The 21620-nt window shown below is 42.6% G+C and overlaps 3 non-coding genes across 3 annotated transcripts; all 3 read left to right on the top strand.

Moving 5' to 3' along the window:
• Positions 1–824: 824 nt before the first annotated feature.
• On the top strand, positions 825–917 carry trnai-uau (transfer RNA isoleucine (anticodon UAU)). The gene is given in 2 exon segments: positions 825–862; positions 882–917. It is a non-coding gene; the product is annotated as a tRNA-Ile (tRNA).
• An 8666-nt stretch (positions 918–9583) lies between these two features.
• On the top strand, positions 9584–9676 carry trnai-uau (transfer RNA isoleucine (anticodon UAU)). Its single transcript is given in 2 exon segments — positions 9584–9621; positions 9641–9676. It is a non-coding gene; the product is annotated as a tRNA-Ile (tRNA).
• An 8664-nt stretch (positions 9677–18340) lies between these two features.
• trnai-uau (transfer RNA isoleucine (anticodon UAU)) lies at positions 18341–18433 on the top strand. The gene is given in 2 exon segments: positions 18341–18378; positions 18398–18433. It is a non-coding gene; the product is annotated as a tRNA-Ile (tRNA).
• Positions 18434–21620: the final 3187 nt, after the last annotated feature.

Genomic DNA, 21620 nt, shown 5'->3' with positions numbered 1-21620 from the left:
GACCTTCAGGAATCAGGAGAACAAATGAATTGCAGCAGTGATGCAGCGGTGGCATCATACACCATCTGTGCCGCCCGCCCAGCATTCCATTCGTAAAAGTTGGCAAGTGGAGACGTCCGTTGCATTTCCCAGAAGGGAGTGAGTCGAGGCTATCCTGATCCCACACAGCTCAAGTGGATGATGTGACCCAGGATTCCAAAACTTGGACCAGGCAGGTCCAGCTAATATATTAGTGCATCACTCTACAAATAACAGATGCAGAGATAGAAAATGGACCCCGCACTCGAGTTCCTTCGGGGGCTTGAATCCCAAATTGCAGGTAAAACATTTTTTGAGAACTTTTACGAATGCCAAGTGTTTGGATCAACTCTGGATTATTTTTGGAGTGCACAGTGCACAGTGAAGATAATATTCTCATTCAATTCGACACTTTTTATATTTTGTGTGTTTATTGTTTCTATCCCTTTAAAATGGCAGCACTATTCTTAGATTAATTTCATTTTGTTTTATGACACTCTGGATGTCTTCCTCCTTGGAACTGTCCACTCAACAGAGTAGAAGTCTTCAGAGGGGGGAAGCTCTGCGCCATGCCCTCTATCAGTTTGGAGCCAGATTTCTTGACAGTAACAGGAAGGTGCCTGGCAGGACAGCCAATACATCTCGGTATGTTTTCAAAAAGCTGTCTCCTGTATGACGCCTAATCAAGCTTCTTTGCAGTTGACTCGACTGTGATCTCGCCCGCCAGGAAGCTGTCAAATGAATCAGTCACTACGCATGTCCCATTCCGGACCAGTGGCTCGCACCATGCATATCCCAATGTAAGAGCTCCAGTGGCGCAATCGGTTAGCGCGTGGTACTTATATGACAGTACAAAGGGAGCCATGCCGAGGTTGTGAGTTTGAGCCTCACCTGGAGCACATATTTTATGGGCAGCCAAGACGGGAAAATATCTGAAGTGCTAGTTACCAAAAATCAGTAGCTGGTTGAGTGGTGCAGTGGTTAGCACTGCAGCCTCACAGCTCAACGACCCAGCTTCGATTCTGGGTTCCGAAGAAGGGTCACTGACCCGAAATGTTAACTCTGTTTCTCTTTCCACCGATGCTGCCAGACCTGCTGAGTGATTCCAGCATTTCTTGTTTTTGTTTCGATTCTGGATACTGCCTGTGTGGAGTTTATAAGTACTCCCTGTGACCATGTGGGTTTCCACCGGATGCTCCGGTTTCCTCCCACAGCCAAAGGCTTGAGGAGCAGCACCTCATGTTTCGATTAGGCACCTTGCAAAATTAAAATTGAGCTCAACAATTCCTGAACTGTTTTTATTATTTTATTTTTGACTATGTGCCTGCCTTGAACTTGTTTTTTCATGTTGTGCTTTTGGACATAGCTGCTATCTGCCATTCACACTCTCTCTGTACTAATGTTTCTGTCTTTCACCACAACCATTAACACTCTCATTCCCTTTGTCACTTGACATCTCTCCTGCCCTCTGCCTTATCACACACCCTCCCTTTTGTTCTCTTCCCAACTTCAGCGCACTTCCCACCCCTCCCTTTGCTTAATAAAACCTAATGCATTTCTAACCTTTGCTAGTTCTGATGAAGGGTCACTGATCTGAAACGTTAACTCTGCTTCTCTCTCCACAGATGCTGCCAGACCTGCTGAGCATTTACTGTATTTGATGCTTTTTATAGCAGCGTGTGACCACATGCTGCAATCCTGAAGATCAGGTCATGGAGTCATTACAGCATAGAAAAAACAGACACTGGTTGGAGTCATATTTAGCGCAAAGGAAGATGATTGTAGTTGTTGGATGTCAATCATCTCAGTCCCAAGACATCACTGCAGGAGATCCTCAGGGTAGTGTCCTAGGCCCAACTATTTTCATTGCTTCATAAATGACCTTTCTTCAAACATATGGTCAGAAATGGGGATGTTCGCTGATGATTGTGCAATGTGCAGCACCATTCTCAACTCCTCAGATACTGTAATAATGCGTGTATAAATGCAGCAAGAGCTGGGCAATATCCAGGCTTGGGCTGATATGTGGCAAGTAACGTTCGCGCCACACAAGTGCCAGGCAATGACTATCTCAAACAGCAGAAAATCTAACCATCTCCCCTTGATATTCAAAGGCATTACGATCGCTGAATTCCCCCACTATCAACATCTTGGAGGTTACCATTTAGCAGAAACTGAACTGGAGTAGCCTTAAAAATACCATTGCAAAAAGAGCAGGTCAGAGGCTAGGAATCCTTCGGCGAATAACTCACCTCCTGACTCCGCAAACCTGTACAGCTTCAACAAGGCACAAGTCAGGAGTGTGATGGAATACTCTCCACTTTCCTGGATGGCTGCAGCTCCTACAACACTCAAGAAGCTCGACACCATCCAGGACAAGCAGACCGCTTGATTGGCACCCCATCCACAAACATACACTCCCTCTGCCACCGAAGCACAGTGGTACTACCTACAAGATGCACTGCAGCAACGCAGCAAGGCTCCTTAGAGAGCACCTTACAAACCTGCGATCCCTACCACCTAGAAGGACAAGGGCAGCAGACTCATGGAACACCACCAGCTGCACGCTCCCCTCCAAGCTACACATTATCCTGACTTGGAACTATATTACCGTTCCTTCAACGTCGCTGGGTCAAAATCCTCGAAGTCTCTTGCTAACAACACTGTGGGTTTACCTACCTGACAAGAACTGCAGCGGTTCAAGAAGGCAGATCACGACCACCTTCTGAAGGGTAATTAGGGATGGGAAATAAATGCTGTCCCAGCCAGCGACACCCACATCCCACGAATGAATAAAAACAATATATATAACCTAGCTGAACTGGACCAGCTCACTTTGTCAGTAACCATCTAGAGCTGGACCTGCATACACTGAATGTAACTGTGCCGTTAGGATAATTCAGAATGTAAACTTGTCGAAATTGGCCTGTGCAGGCGAAATGTTACCACAGTGAACTGAACGTTTTTACGGTGAATGTAATAACTTTAATCTGAACGTGTCAACCCTGAATATAACCATAATGTACTGGACCATTCCACACTGCATATGCCGAAATGCATTGGATATTTCAACACTGACAGTAAATTTACTGCACTGGCCCTGTACACCAGAACTGTAACAGCACTGACCTAGACATGTACAGACTGACTTTAATCTTGCTGACACAGATCTGTTTACACTGAAACTGATTGTGCTGAACTGGACCGTTCCACATTGAATATATCCGCCCTGACTTGAATCTGGGTCTGCCTATACTGGATATAACTGTCCTGAATTGCACCTGTCCACACTGAAATTATCTTGCTGAGGTGAACCTGCCCAGACTGTATGCAACCTTCCTGGAAGGAACCTCTCCATGGTGAATGTAACACCTGAACCTGTACACATGGAATGCAACTATGCTGAACTGGACCGGTTTACACCGAATTGAAACACGCTGTGCAGGACCTCACCACACTGAAAGCAACGGTGCAGCACTGGATAATGTAATTGTGTTGAACTGCACCTATGGAAGGTGAACTGGACCTGCCCACACTGTATAGAGAGACAGTTGTGTTAAAGAGAGCCGGCAGACTCAGAGGGAAGGGGAACAGCGTTGCATGTGACCCTTAATCACACGGATTGAACCATGGTTGGGACGAGAACTTGGTGATGTTTTCATTTTTTTTTATTCGTTCATGGGATGAAGGTATCGCTGGCTATGCCAGCATTTATTTCCCTACCCTAATTGACATTGAGAAGGTTGTGATGACCTGCCTTCTTGATCCGCTGCAGTCCGTGTGGGGTAGGAAGGGAGTTCCAGGATTTTAACCCAGCGGAAGTGAAAGAACGGCGATATAGTTCCAAGTCAGGATGGCGTGTGGCTTCGAGGGGAACTTGCAAGTGGTGGTATTCACATGCATTAGCTGCCCTTGTCCTTCTAGGTGGTCAAGGTCGATGCTTTGAAAGGTGCTGTCTAAGGAGCCTTGGTGCATTGCTGCAGTGAATCTTGTAGATGGCACACATGGCTGTCACAGTGCGTTGGTAGTGGAGGCAGTGTATGTTTGTGGATGGGATACCAATCAAGCGGGTTGCTTTGTTCTAGATGGTATCGAGCTTCTTGAGCATATTTGGAGCTGTACCTATCCAGGCAAGTGGAGAATATTCCATTACACTCCTGACCTGTGCCTTGTAGACAGTGGACAGGCTTTGGGGAATCAGGAGGTGCTGTACTTGACGCACGATTCCTCACCTCTGACCTGGTCTTATAGCTACTGTATTTATATGGCTACTCCAGTTCAGTTTCTGGTCTATGGTCAACCCCAGGATATTGAATGCGGTGGTACAGAATATCTCTGGACAGTTATACCTTATGCTGAGACCACTTCACTCAGCATTGAGTGGTTTAAACACCATAATTCCTCGTGTAAAACACTCACTTTCACCATTGAAACCGCCTATTTCGCTTTTCATAATCTATTTATGAAGAAATGTAACTGGGATCATTCTGCACTCTCTGGGTATTTCAATTTCGAGCTATGTCAGAACGCTTGAAAAATATTCAATTCCATAAAAACATAATTACGAGCCTGACATCAGCATCACTAACAGGTTTGCTTCAATTAATATGATTAATGTTAAAGAGTAAACTATCTAATTATCTCCCTGGAGCCTGACATCAGATATAAATGTGGCAATCATTCACCGTCGTGCAGAACGCCCTCAGAGCTTTCAATAGAAATGCACGTATTACCAACAGGTCTGGTGTTTGCTATTTACTATCCCATCCTTGCAATTATTGGGGTTCCAGGTAAAGTATCGTAGTTAGTTATTAATTAAAGTAATTGTTGTTTAGCCGTGTCACTTCTCCCGTTTATCTTTGGTTCTTCTTCACTATGCTAACATCCTCTTTCTCATTTAATGGCATACTTCCTCCATTTTAATGGGATAGCTTCTACCATTTGATGAGATGATTTTGTCCCTTTAACTGTATAATTTCTCCCCTTTAATGGAATAATTTCTCCCCTTTAGCAGGACAGTTTCTCCCTTTTAACTGGTATAATTTCTTCAGATGTTGCAGTATTTTTGCATGATCAGTTTTAACGATATAAAGTTTCTTCCCTTTACTGTAATAAAGTCTCACCATTAATGCTGCAACTTCTGCCCTTTAACATTGGAATTTCTGCCCTGTACCAGCAGAGTTTCTTCATATTACAGGTATAGTTTTTTCCCATTTGATTGTATCGTATCTTCTCTTGACCGGTACGATTTCATCCCCCTAATTATATAATTTAATCATATTATATAATTTCATCTATTTACCACTAGCATCTCACAATTAAAATGTAGTTCTATTATGGTATTGATACTGTTACTGTGGGGGAATGATCACACTGTTAACACAGTTTAAATGTAGAACTATTGTGTTATTCACATTGTTACAGTGGGTGTTATCACTGCTTAAATGCATTTTCTTGTGCTGTTGACACTGTTACTCTGGGTGAATTATTGCACACTTTCAGCAGTGTAAATGTAGTTCTATTTTGTTATTGACAGATACTATGACTGAATTGTCGCACTGTTATCACTGTGCAAATGTAATTCGTTTTTTGTGATTGACACTTACAATGAGTGAATTATCACAGTGTAAATGTCGTTCTATTGTGATATTCATGCTGTTACAGTCGGTGAATTATTACATTGTTATCACGGTTTAAATGTAGCTCTATTGTGTTAGTGACATTATCACTGTGGATGAATTATCGTGCTGTTATCATGGTGTGAGTGTAGTTCCATTATGTTATTGATACTGTTACTGGGAGTGAATTAACACACTGTTACCACAGTGTAATGCAGATCAATTGTGTTATTGCTATTGACAGTGACAGAGTAAATCCCACAAATGATTCATGTATTGAGAGTATTGAACCGCTGAACAATTCCCCACTGAATTTAAAGAATAAATTTATTGAAAGACGTTATCTGGCATCGAGTTGTTGACAGAAATATAAGCAGCCGTTTTATCTCTGATCTGTTTTTTGCCCTAAACTCACAGCATGCAGTCTTTCTGCACTGATTCACCCCGGTTCTCCTTTTCCACATTAGCTGCTGCTAACTCTTCAACATGACAGCTGCTGTATTAGAACTTTCCTCCTGCTCCTTGCACCGGGTAATGTCCCGGACTGTTTCCATCTTCATTCTGTTCTCCACATTGAGTGAGGAAGCATAACTGGTGCCGTCTCTCGCATCTGGGCACAAAATTTTAATGTCAATATCCACTATCGGACTAAGCTGATCTTTTATGCCAAAAGCACAGCGCAGTACTGTGTTGCTACTGCATTGAAGGATGAGACCTCAACACCTGTAAGTTCCAATGGTTCAGATCAATACGGAAGGTCCCAAGTGACTATTAAGAGAAGCGCTGAAGTTAACACTGCATCCTTTCCAAAATAGCCCTGACAAAGTCAGAAAACGCGAATTATTTGGTTGCTCCTCTGTGTTTGAGGATATATTTGAGAACGTTGACTGCCAAATGTTCCAAGAGTGAATTAAATTTACAGTACTTCTTTGGATGATAGCATTTATGATAGTCAGTGGATATAGTCCATTTTAAATGCAAGTTTTATTTTACTACCTAATTGTTAGTTCGTAGACAATGTATTTTGTTGTATTATTCACCATTTTAACTATCTTCTGTAATAAGTTATGCACTTTTATTCACTATTAGATGTTCCCACGTTGATTTTGATGGGTTTCTTTTGCGTCATTGATATCTATTATATTTCTTCATTTTATTTTACATTTTGATGTCATTGGCCTGACTTATTTTCATCCAGATGATTACTTTAAAAGCAGAAACAGAGCAGAAGAGATCGTTTCCAACTCAGGATCACGCCTCACAGCTGGAAATTTCGTAAAGAATGCAGTAAAACGGTTCATTTTGTTGGGAATGGATCAGTAACTGTCCTGTACTCACTCTGTCTCTCACATGTACACTCTCCCTCTTTGTCTTTTCTCTCTCAATCTCTTCAATCTGTTTACTTTTACAGCTAACTTGGCAGTGATTGTGATCCTGTCCCGAGGAAGATGCGGTCTTTCCAGATGTGTCACCTACTACTTGGTGTCCATGGCCGTGATGGATCTTCTAGTCATTATCACGGCTGTGATATTAAACAGGATTGCTATTTATTATTTCCCATTCAGTTTTCTGAGCATCACACCGGTTTGTGGTCTCCGTGTTGCCCTGAACTTTGCAGCCATAGATAGTTCTGTATGGTTAACGGTTCTTTTCACATTTGATCGATTTATAGCTATTTGTTGCAAAAAGCTGAAAATAAAATATTGCTCCAAGAAAACAGCGGCACGGGTTATAGGAACTGTCTGTACATTGAGCTGTTTGTATGATGCGTTTGTGTATTTTATATGTGAACCTGTGTATATAATTAACAATATACCTTGGTTCTGCCGCATAAAATCAATATTTTTTACATCACCTGCATGGGACGCTTATGAATGGATTCATCGGATTTTAAATCCTTGTCTCCCATACATTCTAATTTTGCTGCTCAATGCTCTGACCGTCAGATACATTCGATTGGCCAGTAATGCTCGCAGGAGACTCCAGTCCCACAGTAATGGAGAGACTCAGAGTGATCCAGAGATGGAGAAGCGGAGAAACTCTATCGTTTTACTCTTCTGTGTCTCGGGTGCTTTTATCCTGTTATATTTGTTACAACTTGTATCCTTCCTCTATGTTCGAATTGTGAGCATTACTTATTTCCCGGGTTCCAATTTCAATGAATCAAATTATATTCTGGAGGAAAGTGGATATATGCTTCAGTTTTTGTGTTCTTGCGTCAATCCATTCATTTATGCAGGGACCCAAAGTAAATTCAGATTCGTGTTAAAGAAAGGGGTGAAATATCCAATGAGTAGAATTGTTAAATTATTTAAATGATGAAAATAATAAAAAAAAAATCTGCATGAATTGCACATTATATTCCATCCATTGCTCTTTTTATCAGACATGGCCTCCGCTTCCTGGTACACTTATCCACAGTGTAATTTTGAAAATGTGTAAGGATGCATCACTTTACCACCACACAATTCAGTGTTGTGACATATACTCAGTGAGTTTCCAGTTCTCTTCCTCGTGCTGCCCTAGGCCTGGTGCAGTTCCACAAGCTCCAAGGCCCCGGACTTTCGCTGTATACATGTGGAAGACCGAAATTCCGACCCCTGATTAGTTATGTCATGCCAAGTTTAAATGCTTACTGAAGAAACCATAATATGCCTCCTGAGAATGGTGCAGATCTTGAGGATAGGATACAGTCTGAAATAAGAATGCTGTCTCCATGCATTGTTCACCACTCGCTGGCTACTGAACCCCAGTTGCACTCCTGTTCCCATAAACATCGGAACAAAGGAATCACTGGACGAAAAATGAAGACAAAACACCAGTTAGTTCATTGTCTACTCTAATTGGCCAATTAGGACACTATCTCCAGTGTCATAAAACAAAACAAAATCCAGCGAACAAAAGTGCCCAATTTTAAAGGGATGGAAACAATAAACACACAAAAAAGTCACACTGAATGGGAATATTATTTTCACTATTGACTGTGCACTCCTGTCCAGTTTGCTGTCAAACACCCTGACAGTCACATGATTCAATGATAATGGAGTTGTTGACCAAACATAACAATCATTCTCTATCAATTAGTCTGCAACAGAGGCAGGCTTGAGGCGAGAAAAATTCCCTGGGGTGGAGACCTTCAGGAATCAGGAGAACAAATGAATTGCAGCAGTGATGCAGAGGTAGCATCATACACCATCTGTGCCGCCCGCCCAGCATTCCATTCGTAAAAGTTGGCAAGTGGAGGCGTCCGTTGCATTTCCCAGGAGGGAGTGAGTCGAGGCTATCCTGATCCCACACAGCTCAAGTGGATGATGTGACCCAGGATTCCAAAACTTGGACCAGGCAGGTCCAGCTAATATATTAGTGCATCACTCTACAAATAACAGATGCAGAGATGGAAAATGGACCCCGCACTCGAGTTCCTTCGAGGGCCTGAATCCCAAATTGCAGGTAAAACATTTTTTGAGAACTTCTACGAATGCCAAGTGTTTGGATCAACTCTGGATTATTTTTGGAGTGCACAGTGAAGATAATATTCTCATTCAATTCGACACTTTTTATATTTTGTGTGTTTATTGTTTCTATCCCTTTAAAATGGCAGCACTATTCTTAGATTAATTTCATTTTGTTTTATGACACTCTGGATGTCTTCCTCCTTGGAACTGTCCACTCAACAGAGTAGAAGTCTTCAGAGGGGGGAAGCTCTGCGCCATGCCCTCTATCAGTTTGGAGCCAGATTTCTTGATAGTAACAGGAAGGTGCCTGGCAGGACAGCCAATACATCTCGGTATGTTTTCAAAAAGCTGTCTCCTGTATGACGCCGAATCAAACTTCTTTGCAGTTGACTCGACTGTGATCTCGCCCGCCAGGAAGCTGTCAATTGAATCTGTCACTACGCATGTCCCATTCAGGACCAGTGGCTCGCAGCATACGGATCCCAGTGAAAAGCTCCAGTGGCGCAATTGATTAGTGTGTGGTACTTATATGACAGTACAAAGGGAGCCATGCCGAGGTTGTGAGTTCGAGCCTCACCTGGAGCACGTATTTTATGGGCAACCAAGACGGGAAAATATCTGAAGTACCAGTTGCCAAAAATCAGTAGCTGCTTGAGTGGTGCAGTGGTTAGCACCGCAGCCTCACAGCTCAACGACCCAGCTTCGATTCTGGGTTCCGAAGAAGGGTCACTGACCCGAAACATTAACTCTGCTTCTCTTTCCACAGATGCTGCCAGACCTGCTGAGTGATTCCAGCATTTCTTGTTTTTGTTTCGCTTCTGGGTACTGCCTGTGTGGAGTTGACAAGTACTCCCTGTGACCATGTGGGTTTCCACCGGATGCTCCGGTTTCCTCCCACAGCCAAAGGCTTGAGGAGCAGCACCTCATGTTTCGATTAGGCACCCTGCAACCTTGCAAAATTAAAATTGAGCTCAACAATTCCTGAACTGTTTTTATTATTTTATTTGTGACTATGTGCCTGCCTTGAACTTGTTTTTTCATGTTGTGCTTTTGGACATAGCTGCTATCTGCCATTCACACTCTCTCTGTACTAATGCTTTGTCTTTCACCACAACCATTAACAATCTCATTCCCTTTGTCACTTGACATCTCTCCTGCCCTCTGCCTTATCACACACCCTCCCTTTTGTTCTCTTCCCAACTTCAGCGCACTTCCCACCCCTCCCTTCGCTTAATAAAACCTAATGCATTTCTAACCTTTGCTAGTTCTGATGAAGGGTCACTGATCTGAAACGTTAACTCTGCTTCTCTCTCCACAGATGCTGCCAGACCTGCTGAGCATTTACTGTATTTGCTGCTTTTTATAGCCGCGTGTGACTGCCTTGACCACATGCTGCAATCCTGAAGATCAGGTCACAGAGTCATTACAGCATAGAAAAAACAGACACTGGTTGGAGTCATACTTAGCGCAATGGAAGATGGTTGTAGTTGTTGGATGTCAATCATCTCAGTCCCAAGACATCACTGCAGGAGATCCTCAGGGTAGTGTCCTAGGCCCAACTATTTTCACTGCTTCATAAATGACCTTTCTTCAAACATATGGTCAGAAATGGGGATGTTCGCTGATGATTGTGCAATGTGCAGCATCATTCTCAACTCCTTAGATACTGAAATAATGCGTGTATAAATGCAGCAAGAGCTGGGCAATATCCAGGCTTGGGCTGATAAGTGGCAAGTAACGTTCGCGCCGCACAAGTGCCAGGCAATGACTATCTCAAACAGCAGAAAATCTAGCCATCTCCCCTTGATATTCAAAGGCATTACGATCGCTGAATTCCCCCACTATCAACATCTTGGAGGTTACCATTTAGCAGAAACTGCCCTGGAGTAGCCTTAAAAATACCATTGCAAAAAGAGCGGGTCAGAGGCTAGGAATCCTTCGGCGAATAACTCACCTCTTGACTCCGCAAACCTGTACAGCTTCAACAAGGCACAAGTCAGGAGTGTGATGGAATACTCTCCACTTTCCTGGATGGGTGCAGCTCCTACAACACTCAAGAAGCTCGACACCATCCAGGACAAGCAGACCGCTTGATTGGCACCCCATCCACAAACATACACTCCCTCGGCCACCGAAGCACAGTGGTACTACCTACAAGATGCACTGCAGCAACGCAGCAAGGCTCCTTAGAGAGCACCTTACAAACCTGCGATCCCTACCACCTAGAAGGACAAGGGCAGCAGACTCATGGAACACCACCAGCTGCACGCTCCCCTCCAAGCTACACATTATCCTGACTTGGAACTATATTACCGTTCCTTCAACGTCGCTGGGTCAAAATCCTCGAAGTCTCTTCCTAGCAACACTGTGGGTTCACCTACCTGACAAGAACTGCAGCGGTTCAAGAAGGCAGATCACGACCACCTTCTGGAGGGTAATTAGGGATGGGAAATAAATGCTGTCCCAGCCAGCGACACCCACATCCCACGAATGAATAAAAACAATATATATAACCTAGCTGAACTGGACCAGCTCACTTTGTCAGTAACCATCTAGAGCTGGACCTGCATACACTGAATGTAACTGTGCCGTTAGGATAATTCAGAATGTAAACTTGTGGAACTTGGCCTGTGCAGGTGAAATGTTACCACGGTGAACCGAACGTTTTTACGGTGAATGTAATAACTTTAATCTGGACGTGTCAACCCTGAATATAACCATAATGTACTGGACCAGTCCACACTGCATATGCCGAACTGCATTGGATATTTCAGCACTGACAGTAAATTTACTGCACTGGCCCTGTACACCAGAACTGTAACAGCACTGACCTAGACATGTACAGACTGACTTTAATCTTGCTGACACAGATCTGTTTACACTGAAACTGATTGTGCTGAACTGGACCGTTCCACATTGAATATATCCGCCCTGACTTGAATCTGGGTCTGCCTATACTGGATATAACTGTCCTGAATTGCACCTGTCCACACTGAAATTATCTTGCTGAGGTGAACCTGCCCAGACTGTATGCAACCTTCCTGGAAGGAACCTCTCCATGGTGAATGTAACACCTGAACCTGTACACATGGAATGCAACGACGCTGAACTGGACCAGTTTACACCGAATTGAAACACGCTGTGCAGGACCTCACCACACTGAAAGCAACGGTGCAGCACTGGATAATGTAATTGTGTTGAACTGCACCTATGGAAGGTGAACTGGACCTGCCCACACTGTATAGAGAGACAGTTGTGTTAAAGAGAGCTGACAGACTCAGAGGGAAGAGGAACAGCGTTGCATGTGACCCTTAATCACACGGATTGAACCATGGTTGGGACGAGAACTTGGTGATGTTTTCATTTTTTTTTATTCGTTCATGGGATGTAGGTATCGCTGGCTATGCCAGCGTTTATTTCCCTACCCTAATTGACATTGAGAAGGTTGTGATGACCTGCCTTCTTGATCCGCTGCAGTCCATGTGGGGTAGGAAGGGAGTTCCAGGATTTTAACCCAGCGGAAGTGAAAGAACGGCGATATAGTTCCAAGTCAGGATGGCGTGTGGCTTCGAGGGGAACTTGCAAGTGGTGGTATTCACATGCATTAGCTGCCTTTGTCCTTCTAGGTGGTCAAGGTCGATGCTTTGAAAGGTGCTGTCTAAGGAGCCTTGGTGCATTGCTGCAGTGAATCTTGTAGATGGCACACATGGCTGTCACAGTGCGTTGGTAGTGGAGGCAGTGTATGTTTGTGGACGGGATACCAATCAAGCGGGTTGCTTTGTCCTAGATGGTATCGAGCTTCTTGAGCATTTTTGGAGCTGTACCTATCCAGGCAAGTGGAGAATATTCCATTACACTCCTGACCTGTGCCTTGTAGACAGTGGACAGGCTTTGGGGAATCAGGAGGTGCTGTACTTGACGCACGATTCCTCACCTCTGACCTGGTCTGATAGCTACTGTATTTATATGGCTACTCCAGTTCAGTTTCTGGTCAATGGTCAGCCCCAGGATATTGAATGCGGTGGTACAGAATATCTCTGGACAGTTATACCTTATGCTGAGACCACTTCACTCAGCATTGAGTGGTTTAAACCCCATAATTCCTCGTGTAAAACACTCACTTTCACCATTGCAACCGCCTATTTCGCTTTTCATAATCTATTTATGAAGAAATGTAACTGGGATCATTCTGCACTCTCTGGGTATTTCAATTTCGAGCTATGTCAGAACGCTTGAAAAATATTCAATTCCATAAAAACATAATTACGAGCCTGACATCAGCATCACTAACAGGTTTGCTTCAATTAATATGATTAATGTTAAAGAGTAAACTATCTAATTATCTCCCTGGAGCCTGACATCAGATATAAATGTGGCAATCATTCACCGTCGTGCAGAACGCCCTCAGAGCTTTCAATAGAAATGCACGTATTACCACCAGGTCTGGTGTTTGCTATTTACTATCCCATCCTTGCAATTATTGGGGTTCCAGGTAAAGTATCGTAGTTAGTTATTAATTAAAGAAATTGTTGTTTAGCCGTGTCACTGCTCCCGTTTATCTTTGGTTCTTCTTCACTATGCTAACATCCTCTTTCTCATTTAATGGCATACTTCCTCCATTTTAATGGGATAGCTTCTACCATTTGATGAGATGATTTTGTCCCTTTAACTGTATAATTTCTCCCCTTTAATGGAATAATTTCTCCCCTTTAGCAGGACAGTTTCTCCCTTTTAACTGGTATAATTTCTTCGGATGTTGCAGTATTTTTGCATGATCAGTTTTAACGATATAAAGTTTCTTCCCTTTACTGTAATAAAGTCTCACCATTAATGCTGCAACTTCTGTCCTTTAACATTGGAATTTCTGCCCTGTACCAGCATAGTTTCTTCATATTACAGGTATAGCTTTTTCCCATTTGATTGTATCGTATCTTCTCTTGATGGTACGATTTCATCCCCCTAATTATATAATTTAATCATATTATATAATTTCATCTATTTACCACTAGCATCTCACAATTAAAATGTAGTTCTATTATGGTATTGATACTGTTACTGTGGGGGAATGATCACACTGTTAACACAGTTTAAATGTAGAACTATTGTGTTATTGACATTGTTACAGTGGGTGAATTATTCTAATGTTATCACTGCTTAAATGCATTTTCTTGTGCTGTTGACACTGTTACTCTGGGTGAATTATTGCACACTTTCAGCAGTGTAAACGTAGTTCTATTTTGTTATTGACAGATACTGTGACTGAATTGTCGCACTGTTATCACTGTGCAAATGTAATTCGTTTTTTGTGATTGACACTTACAGTGAGAGAATTATCACAGTGTAAATGTCGTTCTATTGTGTTATTCATGCTGTTACAGTAGGTGAATTATCACATTGTTATCATGGCTTAAATGTAGCTCTATTGTGTTAGTGACATTGTCACTGTGGATGAATTATCGTGCTGTTATCATGGTGAGTGTAGTTCCATTGTGTTACCACAGTGTAATGCTGATCAATTGTGTTATTGCTATTGACAGTGACAGAGTAAATCCCACAAATGATTCATGTATTGAGAGTATTGAACCGCTGAACAATTCCCCACTGAATTTAAAGAATAAATTTATTGAAAGACATTATCTGGCATCGAGTTGTTGACAAAAATTTAAGCAGTCGTTTTATCTCTGATCTGTTTTTTGCCCTAAACACACAGCATGCAGTCTTTCTGCACTGATTCACCCCGGTTCTCCTTTTCCATATTAGCTGCTGCTAACTGTTCCACATGACAGCTGCTGTATTAGAACTTTCCTCCTGCTCCTTGCACCTGATAATGTCCCGGACTGTTTCCTTCTTCATTCTGTTCTCCACATTGAGTGAGGAAGCATAACTGGTGCCGTCTCTCGCATCTGGGCACAACATTTTAATGTCAATATCCACTATCGGACTAAGCTGATCTTTTATACCAAAAGCACAGCGCAGTACTGCGTTGATACTGCATTGAAGGATGAGACCTCAACACCTGTAAGTTCCAATGGTTCAGATCAATACGGAAGGTCCCAAGTGACTATTAAGAGAAGCGCTGAAGTTAACACTGCATCCTTTCCAAAATAGCCCTGACAAAGTCAGAAAATGCGAATTCTCTGGTTGCTCCTCTGTGTTTGAGGATATATTTGAGAAAGTTGACTGCCAAATGTTCCAAGAGTGAATTAATTTTACAGTACTTCTTTGGATGATAGCATTTATGATAGTCAGTGGATATAGTTCATTTTAAATGCAAGTTTTATTTTACTACCTAATTGTTAGTTTGCAGACAATGTATTTTGTTGTATTATTCACCATTTTAACTATCTTCTGTAATAAGTTATGCACTTTTATTCACTATTAGATGTTCCCACGTTGATTTTGATGGGTTTCTTTTGCGTCATTGATATCTATTATATTTCTTCATTTTATTTTACATTTTGCTGTCATTGGCCTGACTTATTTTCATCCAGATGATTACTTTAAAAGCAGAAACAGAGCAGAAGAGATCGTTTCCAACTCAGGATCACGCCTCACAGCTGGAAATTTCGTAAAGAATGCAGTAAAATGGTTCATTTTGTTGGGAATGGATCAGTAACTGTCCTGTACTCACTCTGTCTCTCACATGTACACTCTCCCTCTTTGTCTTTTCTCTCTCAATCTCTTCAATCTGTTTACTTTTACAGCTAACTTGGCAGTGATTGTGATCCTGTCCCGAGCAAGATGCGGTCTTTCCAGATGTGTCACCTACTACTTGGTGTCCATGGCCGTGATGGATCTTCTAGTCATTATCACGGCTGTGATATTAAACAGGATTGCTATTTATTATTTCCCATTCAGTTTTCTGAACATCACACCGGTTTGTGGTCTCCGTGTTGCCCTGAACTTTGCAGCCATAGATAGTTCTGTATGGTTAACGGTTCTTTTCACATTTGATCGATTTATAGCTATTTGTTGCAAAAAGCTGAAAATAAAATATTGCTCCAAGAAAACAGCGGCACGGGTTATAGGAACTGTCTGTACATTGAGCTGTTTGTATGATGCGTTTGTGTATTTTATATGTGAACCTGTGTATATAATTAACAATATACCTTGGTTCTGCCGCATAAAATCAATATTTTTCACATCACCTGCATGGGACGCATATGAATGGATTCATCGGATTTTAAATCCTTGTCTCCCATACATTCTAATTTTGCTGTTCAATGCTCTGACCGTCAGATACATTCGATTGGCCAGTAATGCTCGCAGGAGACTCCAGTCCCACAGTAATGGAGAGACTCAGAGTGATCCAGAGATGGAGAAGCGGAGGAACTCTATCGTTTTACTCTTCTGTGTCTCGGGTGCTTTTATCCTGTTAAATTTGTTACAACTTGTATCCTTCCTCTATGTTCGAATTGTGAGCATTACTTATTTCTCGGGTTCCAATTTCAATGAATCAAATTATATTCTGGAGGAAAGTGGATATATGCTTCAGTTTTTGTGTTCTTGCGTCAATCCATTCATTTATGCAGGGACCCAAAGTAAATTCAGATTCGAGTTAAAGAAAGGGGTGAAATATCCAATGAGTAGAATTGTTAAATTATTTAAATGATGAAAATAATTTTTAAAAAATCTGCATGAATTGCACATTATATTCCATCCATTGCTCTTTTTATCAGACATGGCCTCCGCTTCCTGGTACACTTATCCACAGTGTGATTTTAAAAATGAGTAAGGATGCATCACTTTACCACCACACAATTCAGTGTTGTGACATATACTCAGTGAGTTTCCAGTTCTCTTCCTCGTGCTGCCCTAGGCCTGGTGCAGTTCCACAAGCTCCAAGGCCCCGGACTTTCGCTGTATACATGTGGAAGACCGAAATTCCGACCCCTGATTTGTTATGTTATGCCAAGTTTAAATGCTTACTGAAGAAATCATAATATGCCTCCTGAGAATGGTGCAGATCTTGAGGATAGGATACAGTCTGAAATAAGAATGCTGTCTCCATGCATTGTTCACCACTCGCTGGCTACCAAACCCCAGTTGCACTCCTGTTCCCATAAACATAGGAAGAGAGGAATCACTGGTCGAAAAATGAAGACAAAACACCAGTTAGTTCATTGTCTACTCTAATTGGCCAATTAGGACACTATCCCCAGTGTCATAAAACAAAACAAAATCCAGCGAACAAAAGTGCCCAATTTTAAAGGGATGGAAACAATAAACACACAAAAAAAGTCACACTGAATGGGAATATTATCTTCACTATTGACTGTGCACTCCTGTCCAGTTTGCTGTCAAACATCCTGACAGTCACATGATTCAATGATAATGGAGTTGTTGACCAAACATAACAATCATTCTCTATCAATTAGTCTGCAACAGAGGCAGGCTTGAGGCGAGAAAAATTCCCTGGGGTGGAGACCTTCAGGAATCAGGAGAACAAATGAATTGCAGCAGTGATGCAGCGGTGGCATCATACACCATCTGTGCCGCCCGCCCAGCATTCCATTCGTAAAAGTTGGCAAGTGGAGGCGTCCGTTGCATTTCCCAGAAGGGAGTGAGTCGAGGCTATCCTGATCCCACACAGCTCAAGTGGATGATGTGACCCAGGATTCCAAAACTTGGACCAGGCAGGTCCAGCTAATATATTAGTGCATCACTCTACAAATAACAGATGCAGAGATGGAAAATGGACCCCGCACTCGAGTTCCTTCGGGGGCCTGAATCCCAAATTGCAGGTAAAACATTTTTTGAGAACTTTTACGAATGCCAAGTGTTTGGATCAACTCTGGATTATTTTTGGAGTGCACAGTGCACAGTGAAGATAATATTCTCATTCAATTCGACACTTTTTATATTTTGTGTGTTTATTGTTTCTATCCCTTTAAAATGGCAGCACTATTCTTAGATTAATTTCATTTTGTTTTATGACACTCTGGATGTCTTCCTCCTTGGAACTGTCCACTCAACAGAGTAGAAGTCTTCAGAGGGGGGAAGCTCTGCGCCATGCCCTCTATCAGTTTGGAGCCAGATTTCTTGACAGTAACAGGAAGGTGCCTGGCAGGACAGCCAATACATCTCGGTATGTTTTCAAAAAGCTGTCTCCTGTATGACGCCTAATCAAGCTTCTTTGCAGTTGACTCGACTGTGATCTCGCCCGCCAGGAAGCTGTCAAATGAATCAGTCACTAAGCATGTCCCATTCCGGACCAGTGGCTCGCACCATACAGATCCCAATGCAAGAGCTCCAGTGGCGCAATCGGTTAGCGCGTGGTACTTATATGACAGTACAAAGGGAGCCATGCCGAGGTTGTGAGTTCGAGCCTCACCTGGAGCACATATTTTATGGGCAGCCAAGACGGGAAAATATCTGAAGTGCTAGTTACCAAAAATCAGTAGCTGGTTGAGTGGTGCAGTGGTTAGCACCGCAGCCTCACAGCTCAACGACGCAGCTTCGATTCTGTGTTCCGAAGAAGGGTCACTGACCCGAAATGTTAACTCTGTTTCTCTTTCCACAGATGCTGCCAGACCTGCTGAGTGATTCCAGCATTCCTTGTTTTTGTTTCGATTCTGCGTACTGCCTGTGTGGGGTTTACAAGTACTCCCTGTGACCATGTGGGTTTCCACCGGATGCTCCGGTTTCCTCCCACAGCCAAAGGCTTGAGGAGCAGCACCTCATGTTTCGATTAGGCACCCTGCAACCTTGCAAAATTAAAATTGAGCTCAACAATTCCTGAACTGTTTTTATTATTTTATTTTTGACTATGTGCCTGCCTTGAACTTGTTTTTTCATGTTGTGCTTTTGGACATAGCTGCTATCTGCCATTCAAACTCTCTCTGTACTAATGCTTTGTCTTTCACCACAACCATTAACACTCTCATTCCCTTTGTCACTTGACATCTCTCCTGCCCTCTGCCTTATCACACACCCTCCCTTTTGTTCTCTTCCCAACTTCAGCGCACTTCCCACCCCTCCCTTCGCTTAATAAAACCTAATGCATTTCTAACCTTTGCTCGTTCTGATGAAGGGTCACTGATCTGAAACGTTAACTCTGCTTCTCTCTCCACAGATGCTGCCAGACCTGCTGAGCATTTACTGTATTTGCTGCTTTTTTTAGCAGCGTGTGACTCTCTTGACCACATGCTGCAATCCTGAAGATCAGGTCATAGAGTCATTACAGCATAGAAAGCCACAGTTCAGACAATTGAGTAAATGCCTGTTCTTTGTACAGGGTGGCACAGTGGCGCAGTGGTTAGCGGCGCAGCCTCACAGCTCCAGCGACCTGGGTTCAATTCCGGGTACTGCCTGTGTGGAGTTTGCAAGTTCTCCCTGTGTCTGCGTGGGTTTCCTCCCACAGCCAAAAGACTTGCAGGTTGATAGGTGAATTGGCCATTATAAATTGTCACTAGTTTTGATAGGTGGTAGGGGAATGTAGGGACAGGTGAGGATGTGGTAGGAATATAGGATTAGTATAAATGGGTGGTTGATGGTTGGCACAGACTCGGAGGGCCGAAGGGCCTGTTTCAGTGCTGTATCTCTAAATCAATGCCGTCAGTCCCATTCTCCTGCTATACCTGCGTAGCCCTGCAAGTTTATTTCCCTCAAGTTCCCATCCAAGCTTCTTTTGAAATCAATGACTGTCTCTGCTTCTACCATCTTCGTGGGCAGGGAGTTTCATGTCATTACCACTCGCTGTGTAAAAACGTTCTTCCTTACAACTGCTCCCCATCCTCCAGCCCCGTAGCTCTTGCTCAAAACCTGAAATCTGTATCCACTCGCCTTTCAGCGTCAGTCAATTGGAACAGTTTTTCTTTGTCTACCTTATCGAAATCAATCATAATGCTCTCCATCTCTATAAAATCACCCTTCAATTTCCTATGCTCCAAGGAGAATGAACCCCAGCTTCTCCAAACTAACGTTGCAGCTAAATTCCCTCATCCCTGGAAGAATTATGGTAAATCTGCTCTGCACGCTTTTAAGGACCCTCGCATTCTTCTTAAAGTGTGATGACCAGAACTATACACAATACTCCAGAGCTTTATAAAGGTTCAGCATAATTTCATTGTTTTTCTACTCAATAACTATTTAGGAAGACCAAGGTCCCGTATGCTTTGCTAAGTTCTCTCTCAGTATGCACTGCCAAGTTCAAAGATCTATACACATGAACCCACGGGTCCCTCTGTCCCTGCACATTCTTTGGAATTGTGCCTTCAGTATATATGGCCTTCTCCTGTCCCCTGCCAAAATGCATGACCTCAAACCTCTCTGTATTAAATTCCATCTGCCCCATGTCTGGCCATTCTGCTAGCCTATCTATGTCCTGTTGCAGTCGATTGTTATCATACCCACTGATTGTCAGACTTCCAAGTTTGCATACCAATATGCAAGGCCTGCCTCAACCTAACTGGCCTGTAGTTACTAGGAATGTGCTTACACCCTTTCTTGAACACGGGTATGACATTTGTCACTCTCCAATTCTTTGTCACCTCCCCATATCTCGAGAAGATTGGACGATTATAGCAAGCTCTTTAGCTATCTCCATCTCTACTTCGTTTAGCAACTTGCATTCTGGGATGGAAGCTATCCGGATCTGGTGACTTACCCACTGTAAGCATAGCTAATCTTTCCAGTTCATCCTGCCTTTCAATTTTTGTACCATGCATTTCCTCTACTATCTCCACCAATGCCCATATATTGTTAGCATCCACTTCCTCAGTATCCTTAACAACTTCTCTAAGCATATATCATCCTCTTTTTCTCTAATAGGACCCACCCTTCTTAGTACCTGCTTACTATTTACATGCCGATTGATGATTTGGGGGTTTGCTTTTATGCTAACTGACATTTATTCTCATATTCTCTCTTTGATAGTCTTATTTTCCTCTTCACTTCTCCTCTCAACTTATTGTATTTGGCCTGATTCTCACTAAATGAATTCACCGACATGCATTATCCACCAGCTTTTTGTTTTCATCATTTTGTCTATATCCCTCATCATCCAAGGAGCTGTGGTTTCCCTAACCTTCAATGTTGGTTTAATGTGCCTAGCCTGTACCTCAAATATCTCCTCCTTATGTATCACCTGTTGTTCTGTTGCCATCTTTACTGTCAGTCTTTGTTTCCATTTTACCCTGGCTAGATCACTTTTCATCCCATCGAGTTGGTCTTCTTCCAGTTTCGAAGTTTTACTTTAGATTATTCCTTGAGGTTCTCCATTACTATTATAAACATTATGATATGATGATCACTCTTATCCAAAGACACTTAGCCCACTTGGCCCACCTCTTTGCCCAGCATCAGACCCAACAATTCCTTCTTGCCAGTTCGATTGAGAACATACTGGTCAAGGAAGCTCTCCTGACCATTTTATGGAAGTTCTTTCTCCATCTAATTGTTTACTCTAACTTTATTCCAATAGATAGTTGCGTGCTATCCAACGTGATCAGAAACAGTGTCTGCAGGTCACGTAATGTGACTCCCACATGCAAAATAAGGGGCACACAAATTTTGGCCATAGTTCTAA

The sequence above is a fragment of the Heterodontus francisci genome, chromosome 34 (genome assembly GCF_036365525.1).
Source record: "Heterodontus francisci isolate sHetFra1 chromosome 34, sHetFra1.hap1, whole genome shotgun sequence".
In the NCBI taxonomy this organism is placed as follows: Eukaryota; Metazoa; Chordata; class Chondrichthyes; order Heterodontiformes; family Heterodontidae; genus Heterodontus; species Heterodontus francisci.
The sequence above is the reverse complement of the archived record's forward strand: the minus strand, read 5'-3'. Positions and strand labels throughout refer to the sequence as shown.